The following is an 18910-nucleotide window of genomic DNA, read 5'->3' as shown; positions in this document are numbered from 1 at the left end:
ATTCAAAATACAGGCATCAAGCAGGGAACCGAAAGAGAGGCCCGTGGGGCCGGCCCCAATCCCAACTGTGTGGGCACCCTCACCCTCCACCCTAGAGGAATGCACTTCAGAGGACAGCATTCAAGCTACAGCTCAGTAAGAGGGGTGCGTCTGATCAGGAGCAAATGAAGAGGGAAGGAGAGAGACTGGAACACACCCCGGCCCACCAAGCCCTGAGGACGATATTCCAGCTCAGAGCAGCCAATGCACAGAATGCATCACAGGGCCGGCCCCACCACGAGAGAAGACAATATTCCTCACTGATACATAGTGCTAAGTCGGACAGCACTCGGGATGGGGTGTGGGAGATATGCCCAATCTGACCCCACCATGCTGGGGTGAAACACGAGGGGCATACAGCGGAGCAGCAAGGGAAGCAAAGCAACCAAGTCCCAGAGGAATGCCAAAAGTGGACTTTGGGGCCAGGACGTGGCACCCCAGCAGACTGGACTGGAAAATATTCACAAAGGTCAGTGGACAGACCTGGAAATGTTTGAGGGATTTTCTCTATTTGCTGTTGGTTTTTCATTTTGAATTTTTTTTGTTATGTCGTATCAGGTGCTGACATAGTTTATTGTGCCAACCTGGCTGATAAACACATGTGGTGTTAATTGAAGGGCGGATAAATAAATGGTTCGGTGAGCCTTGCCTTTCTAGTGCTTCGGTCTCTTGCTTCGTGATAGTCGAACCAGGGTGCAGCTGCCTTAGCAGTTCCCTGCTTTAGCTTGCAAGGCTGACTTCCTGCAAGACATCCCCAAGGAGAAGCCACATGGACCTACCCCAATACAGCCCTGGGTGCTGGAGCAGCCGTGTGGAGACCCCTGCCAGCGCTGAGATGCTTACACGTTCACTGATTCGGCCTTTCTCCTGCAGTTGGTATCATAGTGTGTGTTTTGTTAGATGGAGGAGGACTTTGTGGATTGGCGTTGGACATATGGATTAATGTTGGACTTGCGGGCTTGGGCGGCACTGGGTTCGGATATTTTCTTGATGTGCACTTACCCTTAATATAAAACTCTCTTATACATGAGTTTCTGTGGATTTCTTTCTATAAAGTACCCCAGAATAATACATAAAACTGTTGATTTATTTTTTGTCTTCTTAGTTATGTTTTGCTCTGCTTTGTTTTTGCGTGTATTATTGTCTGTGCATGTCTATCTGGACAAGATAGATGGGATGAACAATCCGGAGGGGAGAAAAATGGGACCGACGGTTCCTGGGGGACATGGGAGAGGGAGAGATGGGGGAAAATCAGGGAACACCCATGGACAAGGGAAGAATAGTGATCTAAAATTGATGGAAAGGAGGACATGAGATGCTGGGGGGTCTTGATCAAGGGCAATGTAGCGAGAGGAATTACCGAAACCCAAATAAAGGCCGCAAATGATAGTGGGACAGGAAGAAAGTAAAAGAAAATAGAGGAAAGAACTGGGAGGCAAAAGAAATCTATAGAGTCTAAATATAGGCATGTATATATGTAAACACATTTTTATATAAAGAAAGGGAAATAGATCTATGTACATATATTTAATTAGATAGTATTATGGCAGCAGATGGACATTGGACCTCCATTCAAGTACTCCCTCAATGCAAGAACACTTTGTTCTACTAACACGGCACTCTGTGATGCTCACCTTCCCAATACCATCACTGAAGACAAATGGGTGCATAAGCAAATGTGGCAAAGAAAGCTGACGGTGCCCAGCTATCAAAAGATATAGCATCTGGGGTCTTAAAGGTTTGAAGGTAAACAAGCGACCATCTAGCTGAGAAGCATCAAAGTCCACTTGGAAGAAGCACACCAGCCTGTGTGATCATGAGAGGTCGAGGGGATCAGGTATCAGGCATCCAAGACACAAAGAAAAATGATATTCAATAATATCGATGTGAATGAGGGTGAGGGCAGAGTGGAGACTCAAAGCCCATCAGTAGTCAATTGGACACCCCCTGTCAGAAGGGCCACAAGGAAGAGAGGAGCCATCCAGGGTGCAGTATAGCACCAATGGGACACACAGCCTTCCGCTAGTTCTTTAGTGCTTCCTCCCCCCACTATCATGACCCCACTCTATCTTACAAATCTGGCTAAACCAGAGGATGTACACTGGTACAGATAAGAGCTCGCAACACGGGGTATCCAGAACAGATGGACCCCCTTGGGACCAGTAAGGCGAGCGATGATACTTAGGAGGGTATGGGAAGGGGGGTGTTGAGCAAGGGAGAATTGATCACAATTATCGACCTATGGCCCCCCTCCCAGTGGGTGGACAGCAGAAGAGTGGGTGACAGGAGACAGCGGTCAGTGTAAGACAGGGAAACAAACTTTTTGAATTATCAGGGGAACCTAGGGTGATGGAATGAGGAGCTGATACCAGTTCGAGTGGAAGGAGAATGTTTTGAAAGGGATAATGACATATGCACAGATGTGCTTGACCCAATGGATATCTGTATGGGTTGTGATAAGAGCTATAAGAGCCCACAATAAAAAATTTAAGGGGAGACTGCCTGGGACTACTCTTAGTATCCCATGACCCTGTGAACAGAAACAGCACCAATCAGGAAGAAACGCCAGAGAATTAGGGTCTACCCTTGAGTCATGGGATCTTCGGGAAGGCTATCACGGCTAGAGTGTCCCTTTATGGAGTTAATGATCAAAGGGGAAAAATTCAGGACATTTAGATTCAGGAGCTGACACTTCAGTTATGAGCCATCATCAACTAGTTTTACCATGGAAGGTACAGGAGAAGTTGACCAAGAACAGGCATGGCAAAGTGGCAAGATTCTACAGGGCCTGAAGGACAGACGCTCATTAAACCAGTGGTAAATCTTACCCCGATTAGCTTGACTGGGGAGAGAGAGATCTGTTAAACAAATGGGGAGCTCGATTATATATCCCTCCACAGAATCCCATAGCGCAGCGTGCTATGAAGAATATGGGTTATAAGCAAATTAACACAGAGATTCTTCCCCAGTCGTGGTCTCTCCCAAAAGCAACCGCTATGGCTTGGGATATCCAGATTTCTAACTGGGACCACTGTTGTGAGGCCTGCACCCATTAAAGTAACGTGGAAATCACATGACCCTATTTGGATAGAAGAGTGGTCCCTTAATAGTGGGAAGTTGCAGGCCCTACACAATTAAATTCAAGAACCGCCGAGAGAGGGTCACATAGCAGAGACTCGTAGCTCCTGGAATTCCCCTGTGTTTGTAATGAGAACACAGTCAGATGGAGGCTACTCATAGACTTACGAACCATTAATTCTATTATAGAGTCTATCAGGGACTGCAGCCAGGACTCCCTTCACCTGGCATGGTTCCAAAATTTTGGGATGTGATTGTGATAGACTTAAAGGAATGTTTTTACACTATTCCGTTGGATCCATCTCATCACGAAAGATTTGCATTTACTGTACCAGAACTAAATCATAGAGCCACTACGAAAAGATACCATCTAAAGACTAGCTCAGGGCATGGTGAACATTGCAACCACGTGTCAGTTTTCCAGAGGAAAAGAGAGCCAGTCAGAAGACTGTTCTCTGAGGAGTATGTGATCCACTCCATGGATGATATTTTAATAGCTGCACCTGACAATGACATGCTACAACTGACCTGCGTGTGTGTCAGAGAAGCCGTCTCTCGGGCAGGATTGGGAATCTCCCCTGATAAGATTCAAACTACCAGTCCTCATACTTACTTAGGAACATGGTAGGTCGGACCACGATTAGGCCACAGAAACGTGAGATTATAAAAGATGATCTAAGAGCATTAAATGACTTTCAGAAGCTCCTTGGAGACATAAATTGGGCGAGACCAACTTTGGGCTTTCCCACGGAAGAGCTCCGACACGTATTTGATCCCCCAAAGGGGACCCACAGCTCAATAGTCCTAGAGAGCTCGCTGCTCATGCTCGCTGCTACCTGCAGTTTGTAGAAGAAGACATCAGCCAGGGGAAGATCTATGAGTGATCCAGACAAAAGCATCCACCTTGTGGTTTCTTACACTCCTTTCTCCCCACTGCTGCACGAGCCTGAGGGGATAAGGCTCTGGAGTGGATGCACCTGGACAGTATGGGCTCTGAGGTTATTTGGCCTTCCTGGGAGCAAGCAGCACAGTTCATTACCAAAGGCAGACACCGCTGTCAGCAACTTGGTGGGTATGATCCTTCTGTCATAATTCTGCCTTATACCTGTTAGGTAGTCTAGCTTAGGGGCCGGGGCATCTATTACGCATGCCCAGAGGTCCGAGCTACTGGCACATGGAGTTGTACACTGTGCATGCTCAGAGGTTTAGGTTTCCCGCCAGGAAGGGGAGGTACACCTGTGTGGGTGCTGCACTTGGATTGGCCCACCTAGGCCAGGTGAATTCAATTCAGCCAATGGGGTCGACCAGGGTGGTCCACCATGCCTCCCCACGGGAGAATTGAAAAGCCAGGAGCCTGGAGTCAACCGCGTGACTTTCTGGCCAGCATCCAGGCAGGCTGCACGTTCATGAGGAGCCCTGCAGGTGTCTGTGTAAACCTGAAACTTCTTCTAACTCTCATAAAACTCACTTGGATCACAAACCAGGCTTCGACGTGAATTCTTTCTCGCGTGGAGCTCAGGACCAAGGTATAGGTATCCTCAGAGAGATCTAACATAAATGGTACTGTGACTTGGATATATAAGGTAAGCTGACTCCAGAAGCGGGCCCTCACATCCTGGTCTCATGAGTTTAGGGCACCTTCTGAACTCTTGTTCACCTCACCACCCTCGGGAGACAGCGTGTAGCTCGAAAGGAAGCCAGGTTGAATCCCTCCTACAAAACACTGTGGAGGTCGATGGCTCCCCGAACTGGTTCATGGAGACACTTGTAATGTATTACCACCGCCCCATCCTTTTGTGTCCATCTTTTCACCTGTTCTTACAGGTGTACGGGATTTTACTTCTGCCTTTCTGTGCCTGCCTTCCCAGGAACTTGCATGCCTTCCCCAGTCTGGATTTCTGGGAGGGGCTGGGAAGAGTGCTATTCCCAAAGCTTTTTCGAGGCTCAGTGGTCTGCTTTGTGTCCCGGCCAGCTGGATGGTTGGATGTGCCTGTGTAAACTCTGTTGGTTTCTGCAGGACTCTGGCTCTGGTGGCTGGCCCCATGCTGGCTTCTGGCTAGGCTGCAAGCTGTGGCCGCCATTTTCCCAACCACGTGACTCTCCATTCCCTGGCAGCATGGTGCCACTGGGTGCCCACCATTTTGACTACAGGGCAACGGAGCACGTGACCCTGGCAAAGATGGCGCCCACCACTCCAAGTACATGCGGGGGTGGTCCCCAGGAAATTTACAAGCCTTTTACCCTAATTGAACTCAAGCAAATTAAAAATGACCTGGGCAGTTACTCTAACAAACCCGAATAGCACATAGAACACTCCCAGCACCTCACCCTAGCCTAGGATTTAACCTGGAAAGATGGGACAGACCATGACAGATTTTGAGAAAGAGCAGGTGCTCAAAAGTGCTAGGAAGTTTGCAGAGGAGTTACATGTGATGAATGAAAAGTACCCTGTAGGGGAAACAGCTGTGCCTTTAACTGACCCTGCTTGGAATCATAGTGAGCCTCAGGACAAGTGGGCGTGGGAACATTTCCTGGTGTGCATCACAAATGGACTGAAGTCAGGTAGGCAAAAGGCCATTAACTATGCCAAAGTGGCAGCGATTCACCAAGGACCTACAGAGTCTCCTGTAAGCGTTTTAGAGTGACTAAAGGGGGCCCTGAAGAATCATACTGCTATAGATATAGAATCCTATGAGGGGCAAGTCTTAATTAGGGACAAGATTCTCACACAGGCTGCACTGGACATTCTCAAGAAACTCCAAAAACTAGTGCAGAAACCTGAAGGAGCTACCCTGGAGGAGATGGTTGTTGTGCTAATACGGTCTTTTACAATGGGGAGCAGGAAGGGGAGGCTCGAGCCCGGGAGAAGGAGAGAAGGAAGGACATCCGGCATGCCCAGGTTTTGGCTGCACTCAACAGCAGATGCCTGCCGAATGCCTCCCAGGTTTCTCAGACCTTTGAACCAGGTACCAAGTGCTACATTTGCCAGTGACTGGGTCACTGGGCTAGGAACTGCCCTAACCAGAACAAGCCTCCTTGATGCCATGTGTCCATTGCAAGCAGACCAGCCACTGGGCTGGCCTCTGTCCTAAGGCCAAAAACCAGGAGGAGAGATGCCCACAGGCCAACATGCAGCTGCTAACGGAGGAGGAGGATTGAAGGCACCCGGTCAGGACAGCCCAGCAGTAAGAGATAGCTGTTACTTGTCTGGAGCCTAGGGTGAGCATCGACGTGACAGGAAGGTCAGTAAATTTCCTTTTAGATACTGGGGCCACCCATTGTGTCCTTATTTCCTCCCCCGGACTCCTGGTACCCTGCACCTGCTCCATCCTGGGAGTGTCAGGAAAACCTGTAGTTAAACATTTTACCGAACCTCTCAGGTGCCTATGGGATAACTTCTATTTTTCTTATAGCTTCCTAGTAATCCCTGAGTGTCCAGCTCCTCTCCTAGGCTGAGATATACAGTCTAAGTTACACACCTGCATAGTCACTGGGCCTCATCCTCGTCCCTCTACAACTTTCCAAATGTTCCTCACAGTGGAGAAGCCATAGATTCCCCTACAGGAACCATGGGAATGAACCATAACCCCTGAAGTTTGGTACACGAGAGTCCCCGGCAAAGCTAAGTATGCTACCCCTGTAAAGATTTTCCTAAAAGATCCTACCCAGCTTCCCCATCAGCAACAGTATCCTTTGAAACCTGAAGCCATCAAAGGATTATAACCCCTTATTAGTAAGTTCCTCCAACATGGACTTTTGGTCCCTGTTAACTCGCCCTGTAACACCCCAATATTACCAGTGAAAAAGAAAGATGGGTCTTATCAGCTGGTCCAAGACCTTAGGATAATAAGTGAAGCAGTGATCCCACTGCACCCAGTAGTGCCAAACCCGTGTACCCTCCTCGGGGAAATCCCTAGCTCCACACAGTGGTATAGTGTCCTGGAATTGAAGGATGCCTTTTTCTGCATTCCGTTGGATAAACACTTCCATTTCCTTTCTGCCTTTGAATGGAAGTTAGAACAAGGGCAGGCCTGTGCTACTCAGATGGACCGTCTTGCCAATGGGCTTCAGGGACAGCCCCCACTTGTTCGGACAAGCCCTAAGCCAGGACCTAGCTGACCTTACTCTAAAGTGTGTGGGGGGGGGGCGGGGGACAACTCCTCATGTGCTCGGCCACTCGGGAACAGTCCATTGCCCATACAGCACAAACTCTAAGCTTCTTGGCTGGAAGAGGTTACAAAGTCTCCAGGGCCAAGGCCCAGCTAGTGCAACAGGAGGTAACGCACCTGGGACTAGTTTTATCAAAAGAAAAGAAAGGGCTCTCCTCAGAGCGAGTAAGGGCAATAGTGGAGCTACCTGAGCTGGAAACGCAGAAGCAGCTGCGGGCGTTCCTAGGCCTCACAGGGTTTATAGAATTTGGATTCCTAACTACGGACTCCTAGCAAAACCCCTATATGGAAGCCTGAAAGGGAGGAGTGATCTATGCCACCTGCTGTGGGGTACAGAGCAGAGGGGAGCAGTAAACCAGCTTAAGGCTCTTCTGCTTCAAGCTCCAGCGCTGGGTCTCCCAGATCCTGCAAAGAATTTTTCCTGTATGCTCATGAGAGAAAGGGGGTAGCTCTGGGGGTGCTGGTCCAGAAGCTAGGACCTCAGCCTCAGTCAGTGGCCTCCCTATCAAAGAGGTTAGATCCTACTTCAGCAGGCTGGTCACCTTGTCTATGAGCAATCGCTGCTGTGGCCCTCTTGGTCCAAGAGGCAGTAAAGATCACCACAGGAGGAACTTTAGAGGTCCTAACCAATCGTAGGATCTCCCAAGTGCTTCAAACTAAAGGCTTTCTGATAGCTGCCTATTGAAGTACCAGGGTCTCCTTATAGAAAATCCTGATGTCACTGTCCAGACTGGTAGCATACTCAATCCAGCCACATTGCTCCCTGATCCAGGGGAATACACTACTTCCAACAGAGTAGGAAGGGTATGGACCCCAAACCCCACTTCACCTCTTTGTCAGCAGGATGTAGCTAGAGATGTCGTCAACAGTACCCCCCAAAGATTTGGGTCCATATCTCTTCGGGGGGAATGTTAGGTAGTCTAGCTTAGGGGATGGGGTGTCCATTACGCATGTCCAGAGGTCCGAGCTACCAGAACACGGAGTGGCACACTGCACATGCTCAGAGGTTCAGGTTACCTGCCAGGAAGGAGCGGTACACCTGGGGGGTGCTGCACCTGGATTGGCTCACCTAGGCCAGGTGAATTCAATTCAGCCAATGTGGTCGACGAGTGGTCTTCCACCATGCCTCCCCACGGAATCACTGAAAAGGCAGGAGCCTGGAGTGGACCGCGTGACTGTCAGCAGCTTCCAGACAGGCTGCACGTTCGGGAGGAGCCCTGCAGGTACTTGTGTTAACCCGAAACTTCTTCTAACGTTGATACAACTCACTTGGACCACAAGTCAGGCTTCGGCATGAATTCTTTCTTGTGCGCAGCCAAGGACCGAGGTACATCTCTCCCCTCAGAGATCTAACATACCCCAGCTCAAATAAGAACTCTTTTAGAATTTTCTGCAGTTTACCAGAGAGCCTTAGTTGAATGTTGTGGGAAATAAGATTGTCATGCTCCCCAGGGAAGCTCTTGGGGTTCCTAAAGCAGGTTCCTTGGACAAGTAACAAGGTCTCACACAAGCCAATTGAGGGGGCCCCCACTTAACTTCACAGACAGCTCCAGTAATGGTACAGCAGCCGAGTGGGGTCCCTCCTCTCAGTCTTCTCAACCCTGTTAGGCCTCTGCTCAAAAACATGGAAATATCTGCTCTCTTTCTGCTACTGAAAAATGTGAAGCAAACCCATCAATATGATCAGCGATTCGGCATACACCATCCAAGTGTGCTCCCTCATCGAAACGGCAAAACTGAACTCAGATCCACGCTCTGACATCGGTAAGTTCTTCACCAACCCACAGACTCACACAAGCTCCCGCTTACACCCGTTCCTCACAGAGCACACAAAGGCACACACATACACCAGGACCGATGGCTGTGGGGAATGCCACTGCAGACAAATTAACTCAGAAAGGCTGAGCATCATGTACGACCCAACGCTGCTCGCCTACGACAGAGATCTCATTGAACGTGGGCCCAAGCGAGACAAGCGGCCAGAGAATGCGCTCACTGTCAGGGAGGGGCCTGAGGAGTCAGCCCTCCTGGAGATGCATGCTGGCAAATGGATGTCACCCACATCCCCTTGTCTGGACACCTAGGAGCTGTGCACGTTACTACAGATACCTTCTGGGGACTGATACGGGTGTCGGCCATGACCGGTGAATCCACAAACATGTCATCAGCCACCTGCTGTCCTGCTTCCCGGTCATGGGCATCCTGGGACATTTGCAAGCAGACAGTGGCCCCTCTTCCTCCAGGACACGGTTCCACAACTTTGGTCAGGATCAGAACATTCACCGTGTAGCAGGTATCCCTCATGATCCTTAAGGCCAGGCCCTTGGCAAACGGCACCCTATAATCTCAATGATGAAACCAGGCGGTTCAGTACCTGATAAACTTCATTTAGCTCTATTAGCTTTGTTTTCTCCCTTCCACAAAGCTCTGCAATCACCAGGGCAGAGAAACATTTTTCTACCCCCACAGAGAAAAACGATCCGGAGAAAATCTGGTTGTCAAAGGAAGATGGACTATGGGAGCCGGGGTTACTCATTTCGAGGGGCCGAGGTTATGCTTAGATTCTTTCAGATGGAGGAGAAAACAGGTGGACTCCCCTTGGAAGTGTGCACCCATCCTCTGAGAGAGACGAGGGCGACGAGGGAGAATCCACTTAACCCTTTTGATTCTGACTCAATCCTACCAAGGAGATGGCAGCCCTATCCACAGGAGAACCCCCACCTTGAAGACCAAGGTACCTCCTCCCCAATCCCGCAGCAGGGGACAGGTGAAACGGATGCAACACTAGGGGCCAGTGGCAGACCTCTGACCTCTGACCTCTGACAGTAGGCTCCTGGAAATAAGTGCAGTGACTTCCCCCACCTGTCCCTGATTGAAAATGTAGAGTGGACTCAAACGGGCCCTGTCACATTTGCAAATGATTCTGTATGGACCCCGGAGCCTTCGGCGGCTGGGATAGTCCGATACTCCTGAGGAAGTATGCAGGAGACATTTTACCTAGGATTCCAGGTGCTACCTCTAGGCGTGTGTGCCAGCCCTGGATGTTTAACTGTGAAACCACAAGCTTGGAATGATGGGCTGACGTTTAACCACACGGATGATGGTTTCTACCTGATAGTTGGAAATGCATTTGCAGAACACGAGAACTCCACTGCCATGGAGGGGAGCGGGGATGTGGAAACTTGTAAGACCATGAGTTACCGGCATTTTGAAGCCAGTAGACATTTTGAAGACATCTCCAGAGGGTCGCAGGGGAAAGTGTTAAGAAATGAGACTTTCACTATTATCGACTGGGGGCCTCACGGAAAATATTGAATTGCTCTGAAGGATCTAACCTGATATCATGGACTTCATCAGTAATTGCAACTGGCACCAAACCTCTCAAGGTATTGTTGCCACCCGGTCACGTCTGATGGCTTGGCATGAAGGAGGTCTTGCACCTCTTCGTCCCCAGTTATTGAAATCTCAATGAGGGCCGGCACAGTGGGACCTTTGGAAAGTACTCCTTGCCGCCAAACCCTTAATGGGATCTGCAGGAAGCTTTCCTGGTACTGATCGGTCGATTCCCTTGACTCTGATCTTAAAACCGAAATGTGGCACATCGCTTCCTCTGTAAAGCCTGGTGCCCCAGGTGCTCCCTGATGGAAACGTCTCGATAGATGAAAATGCTCTCGGTGTCACCGCCTCTAACGGCAGACCGTGTACTTGCCTTCACCCTACTCTGCCTACAAACCTCTCTAAAGCCAGTGTCCTTGTCTTAAAGAGCTGGCTGGAGGGGTGGGTCGAGGTGCAGGTGGACCGCAGGTGGGAGAGCAGTGCAGAGACACCCCTTTGTGTTGCAGATAATGACAGAGATGCTAAGGAGACCTCGTCGGCTCGTGGGAATGATCGCTGCAGCTGTCATGGCACTCCTAGCAATGGCCACCGCTGCTGCTGTAGCACCAGGAGCACTGCAGGGATCGATCAACATGGAACATTGTGTGCAAACGTGGCAGGTGGACCCACGCCAACTTCGGACCAATGTGCATGTATTAATAGGCTAAATAGTAAGAAAGCAGGTGGACATTGGAGCTCCACCCAAGGCCTCCCGAAACATAAGAACACGTTGTTCTAATGACCTGGCACTGTTTGATACTCACCTTCCTGAAAAGATAGCTGAAGGCCAAAAGGGTGCATAAGCAAATGTGGTGAAGAAAGCAGATGGTCTTATTGATGCAAACCAGGGGAATTCGAGTAGAGACTCAAAGCCCATCTGTACACAATTGGACATCTCTTCACAGAAGGTCACAAGGGAGGGACAATACAACCAGGGTGCAGTACAACACCAATGAAACACATGTCAGTCCTCTAGTTCCCGAATGTTCCCCACCACCACCCCTACCATTCCCCAGTCCTACCGTACAAATCTGGCTAGACCAGAGTATACACATTGGCACAGATAAGACCCCTTGAAATATGGCATTCAGGACAGATCAAATATTCAGGGACAGTAGTGGGAGTAACAATATCATAGGGGAGCTGGGAGAAAGGTGGAACCCATCACATAGTTGGAATTATATTCCTCCCCAAAGGGGGACAAATAACAGAAATGTGGGTGGAGGGAACCAAGGGTCCGTGTAAGACACAAAATAACAATAATTATATATACTTAATCAAGGATTCAGGAGGGATGTTAACAAACCCAGGGACAAGGGAACAACATGTGATCTAAAAGTAATGGTGAGGAGGGTATAGGAGGCCTGCTAGGGCTTGATCAAGGGCAATGTAGCTGAGAGGAATTACCAAAACCCAAATGAAGGCTGAACACGATAGTTAGACAAAAGGAAAGTAAAGTGAAATAGAGGAAAGAACTAGGAGGCAAAGGGCATTTACAGAAGTCTAAACATAGGCATTTACATATGTAAATATATTTATATATGATGATGAGGAGGAAATAGATCTATGTACATACATTTATAGGTCTAGTATTAAGGTAGCAGATGGACATTGGGCCTCCACTCAAGTACTCCCTCAATGCAAGAACACTTTGTTCTATTAAACTGGCATTCCATGAGGCTAACCTCCCTGATACAATCACTGAAGACAAAGCGGGTGAATAAGCAAATGTGGTGAAGAAAGCTGATGGTGCCCAGCTATCAAAAGATCTAGTGTTTGATGTCTTAAAGGCTTGAAGATAAACAAGTGGCCATCTAGCTGAGAAGCACCAAAGCCCACATGGAAGAAGCACACCAGCCTGTGCGATCATGCGAGGTCGATAGGACCTGGTATCGGGCTTCAATGACACAGAACAAAAATTTCTATCACTGTGAATGAGGGGGAAGTGTAGAATGGTGCAGAGTGGAGACCCAAACCCATCTGTAGAAAATTGGACATCCCCCTACAGAAGGGTTGCGGGGAGGAGATGAGCCAGTGAGGGTGCAGTGTAGCAGTGATTCAATACTACTTTCCTCTAGTTCTTTAATGCTTCCCCCCTCCAACTATCATGATCTCAAATCTACCTTGCAAATCCGGCCAGACCAGAGCATATACATTGGTACAGATAAGAACTGGAAACAGGAAATTCAGGACAGTTAAACTCCTCAGGACCAATAATGAGAGTAGAGACACAAGGAGGGGTAGGGGAAGGTGAGGGGGAGAAAAATCACAATTATCTACATTTAGCCCCCTCCTAGGAGGATGGACAACAGAATAGTAGGTGAGGAGAGACATCGGTCAATGTAAGATATGAAAAAAATGATAAATTATCAAGAGTTCATGAAGGAAGGAGGGTAGGTGAGGGAGGGGGAAAATGAGAAGCTAATACCAAGGGCTCAAGTAGAAAGAAAAGATTTTGCAAATACTGTTGGCAACATATGTACAAATGTGCTTAATACAACTGAAGGTTGCATTGTTATAAGATTTGTAAGAGCCCCCCAATAAAATGATGAATAAAAATAAAAGTCATCTAATGAGCTCCACACAGACACCAGCTGGGCACCGGTCTCTCTTGTATCTCTGTGCCCTGCTGCAGGGCCCTGGTGACCTGACCTTGCAGGGGGCAACCCAACTTGTAACCACGATGCCCCCAGGCCGTCATCAGAATCCTATGAAAGCCCTCCTCTGCCCTCCCCGGGAATCTCTCATTTGTCCGCATTGACTGGCACCCCTCCCATTATGACTGGGCTCACGCTGCTTGCTGGCCTAAAGGGCACTTCTTTGTACCTCTGCCAGCTCCTGCCCCCAGGTCGCCTTCCCCTCTCTGTCTGCCGCACTGATTGCTCCAGGGGCAGCCTTCCCAAGGAAACTTAGGCATGTTGCTGAGGAGAGTTGGCCTGCAGGCGCAGCCCCAGCACCTGTGCCCATTGGCCACATGGGAGCTTTTGGGGATGGGAGCGCCAACCCAAACTCAAACTCACTGTCATCCATTCGATTCCGACTCACAGTGAGCCCACAGGGAAGGGCAGAACTGCCTCCCCCCAAAGATCTTTATGAGAGTTTTCCCTCTGGGTGGCTGGTGGTTTGAACTGCTGACCTTGAGGTGAGCAGCCCAATGCATAGCCATTATAGCACCAGAGTTCCTAAGGGAAGCGTGGTAACTAACTTCCCCTTTCCACAGTGTGGACATCCTCCCCTACCTGTGATGAAAGTACAGTGCCCCCATCCAACTGGGACCCGCATGGATGAGTTCATGCCTGGCAGCGCATGGCCATTCAGCTGCCCATGAGCAAGATATTGTGGATCAAGGTGAGTAGGGGCACAGAGGCCGGTCAGGGAGCTGACAGCTGCTAGAACGGGGCTGGGGCCCAGGGAGAGGGCAGTCCTGGCCTAGTCCTTCCTCTCCAGCCTGTCTCCCTCAGATGCCCCAACCCTCTGCCTCTCTCTGCCTCCCCAACCCTCCCACCCACCTCCCCAGTGTTTTTGTTGCTTACAGGCTTCCCACAAGGGGAAGAAGAAGTCATGGTGGTGGTTCAGCGAGTTAGGTGTTGGGATGAAGCCAAGGGCAGGCTTGTGGCTGGAAAGGTGACAGAATCTAAAGTCGAAACATCCAAGGGCAGGCCCCTGATAACTCCCAGAAACAGCAGGCAATCGAGCCAGTTGTATATCATCTAGAAAATATTGGGCAATAAACTATTATATGCACTTGATGTTCTCATAATGGCAATTCCATAAACATAATTAGAATGCACTCAACACTCACATAATTACTGTTGGAGCCCAGCTCCGGGAGGGTTGAACTGGATACCTGAAGGAGATGTGGAGTCGGTGAACACAGACAAGACAGACACGAGAGATGTGCTGGTGGAAGCAATCTCTGCTGAGTTCTTCCAAACAGCGTTATTTGTACCATAAGAAGTTTTGCAGACCACTACATAAAACAATGCCTTAGATTAACTCCAAAGTCACCCTTATTGTTTCCACTAAAACCTGATAAAAGACCATTATAAGATCTGTACTTTAAAAAAAAATCACGTTCTGTCCTCTTCCTGGTTCTTTCTGTACTGCTTGTCTTATAAGTTACCCGCTATTCTTGATCGAGGGGTTCAGAAAATTTGGTTAGACTCATATCCGACTCACTGCCCTATTTTTTGCTCACAATGTTCCTTTTCTCATTGACTAATTTAACACAATGAAGCTACCTCATGTGCTACTTCAAAGCCTAATAGCTACAAGCAGAGTTAAATGCTTCTCAAATATTTTCCTTTACAAACTCTCCCATGGTAACTGTTCCATTGTCTACTTAGGTCTCTCTCCTGAGGCGCCATGGGGAGCCAAACCATCTGGTTCTTTGCCAAAGACTTAATGTTTTTACCTGTTTTCTATTAGTGTTAACCATTCTCTCTCCTTCTGTGTAAGCCCCTGTCCAAGGTAAAAGGGGCGTCAGTTGGGGGAAGCAGTCTATAAGGTTCTCTATATCGGGGAGGCCCAAAGAGCTTCCCACTACCTAATCTGCATGGAACCCAGGCTTTTTTGGTGGGTTACATTTTCTCCTCTGACCTCAGCTTTGGGGCTTCTTCCTCACTCAATTCCCACATATCCTCCTCAGAATTCCCAACGACGTCTCGCTGTCTAAGGCTCTCCAGTGCCTCAGTTCAGGAAAGCCCCATCATATAGAAGCAAGTTTTAGATCTGGTTTCATTCGTACTTCTCAAGATGGCCCTCGCATCCGCTCCAGGTGGGTAAACATGACAATGCACAAAATTCTCAAGAATGGATTTGACAACAGCAAGTGTTTGAGGGATGTTGGAAACCCTCCCTGGGAAGCTCTGCTCTGCAGATGCTTCTTCCACCAGGCTGGAGCTTTGCTAGATGGCATGGTTGGGAGGGCTCCCAATAATTCCAATCAGGATAAGCATTATAATGAAACGAAACTCACGGACAGTGAGTCAGTGCTCACTGACAGCATTGGTTCCCTTTTGGTTCCTGAGACTGTAATCCTTCAGGGAGTTGAAAGCCCAGTCTTTCTGCCGCAGAGCGGCTGCTGGTTTCAAACTCCCGACCATGCGGATCGCAGCCCAACCTAAATCTGCTACACCCTCAGGGCCCCAATCAGTATGACAGTTACCATGCTCTCCCTGTTATCACCTTGCCGTTCCCTGCCACGCTCACAATCCCTGGCCCATTAGTGGATTGTGGGAAAGAGTGAGCGTCCTGCTTACCAGCCCTCAGCTCCCTTGTCCTGGGCTCTGCACCCATGCAGCCTGGAAGAAAAGAGAATGAGGAGATGGAACATGTCCAGAGAGGGGGCCTGCAGGCGGTGGGGAGCCTGCCCCAGAGGAAGGTCGGTTCCCATGCACGGGATGCTCAACGTAGGACCCACCTTCTCGAGCCACCCAATCACAAAGTCCAGGTTTCTGTCCAGGAGTGGGGTGGAGTCTAGGCTGTGGGGAGGAACCCTGGGTACATCAGTTCCCCACCCAGCCAGACACTGCGTCTGGGCCTGCACTGCCCATTAGTACAAACTGCTTATCCTGAGGACACAGGGCTGGGGGAGTGGCCCCCACTGCTGCTAAACCTGAATCTCCCAGGGCTGTGGGCAGAACTGCAGCCCCCACCATGGACCTGGAGCTGGACCTGGACCTGCTGTCCCAGCCCTGTCACGCTGTCTACATCTTTGCCAAGAAGAACCGCATCTCCTTCGAGCTGGGAGCTGTTTACCTGCTCAAAGATAGGGTGCAACTGACTCCTTCCTGAGCATCCTTTGACCCTAACGCCCCACAAATTCCCTTCCCCCAATACCTCCTTCCCAAGAGCACATTGCTTCCCCACCTTCCCCCTTCCACCTTCCCCCTCCCACGGCCTGCCTCCCCTCCCCCAGCCTTAAGACAGTTACCCCAGCAAAGTGATCCTGCACCTATCTGGTCTCCACTAAGGTGCAGATTTCTTCCCAGTGGAATCTGGGCATGGTCCCAGTTCCCACTGAACCCACAATTGCTGAGTTGCCTAAAAAGCCAGAGAGGGGCTGCGGGTCACCACTGGCCTTGGGGCTTTCTTGAGGATCATCTTTCTGAGGCAGGGTACCAGGCCTTTCTTGTGAGGTCCCACTGTGTAGATTCAAACCACCCACCCTGTGGGTACCGGCTGAACACAAGTAACCTCTCTGTCTTCCCGCACCCATGTCAGAGAGTCTCACTGCCCTTGGCTACTTCAGGGGCTCTGGTGGGAGGGAGAGTGGGGAGGGCAGGCAGGCACAGAGGCTCTCTCATGCCCCTGACCTTACATAACCCCCTCCTAGGGGAGCTTAAGAGCTTGCAGAAGGTCCCTACCCTCAGGGATGATGATTTCGTCTTGACTGAAAGGTACTTCCCCACGCACACTGCTGACCCTGAGCCCTGCTGGCTCCTGCCTCTGCCCCAGCCCCCTCTCCTCTCCTGCCTTGTCTCCTGGAACCAGGTTCTCCCTGGCCGCTCAGTGAGTGACCCCAGAAGAGAGGATGATGGGATAGACCTGGTCGGGCGGTGGTGTCTGTGACCTGTAGATGGGAAAATGGAATGAAAAATGTCCCTCCAACTGGTCATCAGCCCAGAGCAGTGGGACAAATCAAGGCTGCCCAGGGCTCCCTCCTCATTCCATGGAGTGAACCATGAGGAGCACAAACCCCCCATCCCTCGCCCCGGTCTCCCCTGAGGCCCCAACCCTCCAGGTGGCTTGCCGGAGGACCCACTGTGCGGGTGTCGTGTTGGTCTGGTGGGAAGCCCCTCCCCAGCTGAGCCGCCTCAGACAAATGACTTTCCCACTGGGAGCCGGGGTGCAAAAGGGAGGTGCAGGGCCAGCGCTTCAGGATCACTGTTAGGATATTGAGGTGCTGGCGAGGGCAAAGCAAAGAGTGGAGCCCAGATGAGGGCAGAGACAGGGCCTAGGTTGGGGGATGTTTAGGGCCGGAGCCAGGCCCTCACTGCAGTGTCCCTGCTTCAGCACGGCCATCCTGATCTACCTGAGCCAAAAGTACCAGATGGAGGACAATTTGTACCCAGCTGAGCTGCAGGCCCAGACCTGGATCCACGAGTAATCCATGGCAACTTTGGCATGATGCTGTGGACAAAGCTCAGCAATGCCCTAAAGGGGCAGGGGGAGGGAGGAGTGGACCACAGGCTGAGCCACCCTCAGGTGCTGACACCGCTCTTTGGAACCCAGGTCCCTGAGGAAAAGGTGTGTCGCAACAGAACTGCCATAGATGAGGCACTGGACAAGCTGAAAGCCAGGTTCCTGGGTAACAAGCCTTTCCTCACTGGCCAACAGGTGACCCTGGCTGACCTCATGGCGCTGGAGGAGATGATGCAGGTGGGTGGTGGCTGTGGACCTCCTACATCCCTTGACCCTGTCCCTTTGGATAGACAGTAACACTGGGGCCTGACAGACAGCCAGGTGCTGGCCCAGAGCCTCAGTCCCTACAGGCTGCACTACAGCGGCATTCCTGGGCTTGCCAGGTTGGGGAAAACCTAGGCAGCGGACACATCAGTAAATGTTCCCGACACCACCTGTGCAGGTCAGTGCCCCTGGTCGGGGGCCTCAGGATCCCACAATGCCCACCTCTGTCCCCACAGCCCATCGCTCTCGGATTGGACCTGTATGAGGGGAGGCAGCAGCTGGCAAGCTGGCACAAGCGTGTGGAGACCTTCCTGGGTGCAGAGCTGTGTGAGGAGGCTCACAGATCTATCATGAGCATCCTGGAACGGAATGCCAGTAAGACCATCCCGACACCCACACCTGAAGCCCACCCCAATATGCTAGCTCTGACCGGGGTGCTTCTCAGGGTTACCGGGCCACCTCCTGACTGACTGGTGTGGGTGGGGACCAGGAGACGCCCTTCTCCTTTGCCCGTACCCCCTGCAGTTTAAGACACCATGGGAAGCACCCTCTCTAGGCCTCCCAGGGACAAAATCTCACTAAACCGGGCCTGGCTCCCAACATTCACCCTAAGCGTCTGGTCTTTTTCTGTAATCAAGTGTGGCCACATTACCCAATGGACAATGGGTCATGCTGGCCAGATTTCGATAGTCTCCACAACAAACCAAAAATGGTCTGAGGTCCCATATGTTCAGACCTTCTTCTTCCTCTACTCTCATCCTTCTTTGTGTACCTCCTGTTACCCAGCCCACGTCCTCCTGGCCCAAAACATCTGTGGCGGGCTCGTCCAAACTCCCGTT

At 50.4% G+C, this 18910-nt stretch overlaps 1 pseudogene; it reads left to right on the top strand.

Annotated features, from left to right (window-relative positions):
• Positions 1 to 18541, top strand: part of LOC142429648 (glutathione S-transferase theta-2B-like) — a 49010-nt pseudogene extending 30469 nt beyond the window's left edge.
• The last annotated feature ends 369 nt before the right edge of the window (positions 18542 to 18910 follow it).

The sequence above is a fragment of the Tenrec ecaudatus genome, chromosome 16, assembly GCF_050624435.1.
Source record: "Tenrec ecaudatus isolate mTenEca1 chromosome 16, mTenEca1.hap1, whole genome shotgun sequence".
In the NCBI taxonomy this organism is placed as follows: Eukaryota; Metazoa; Chordata; class Mammalia; order Afrosoricida; family Tenrecidae; genus Tenrec; species Tenrec ecaudatus.
The sequence above is the reverse complement of the archived record's forward strand: the minus strand, read 5'-3'. Positions and strand labels throughout refer to the sequence as shown.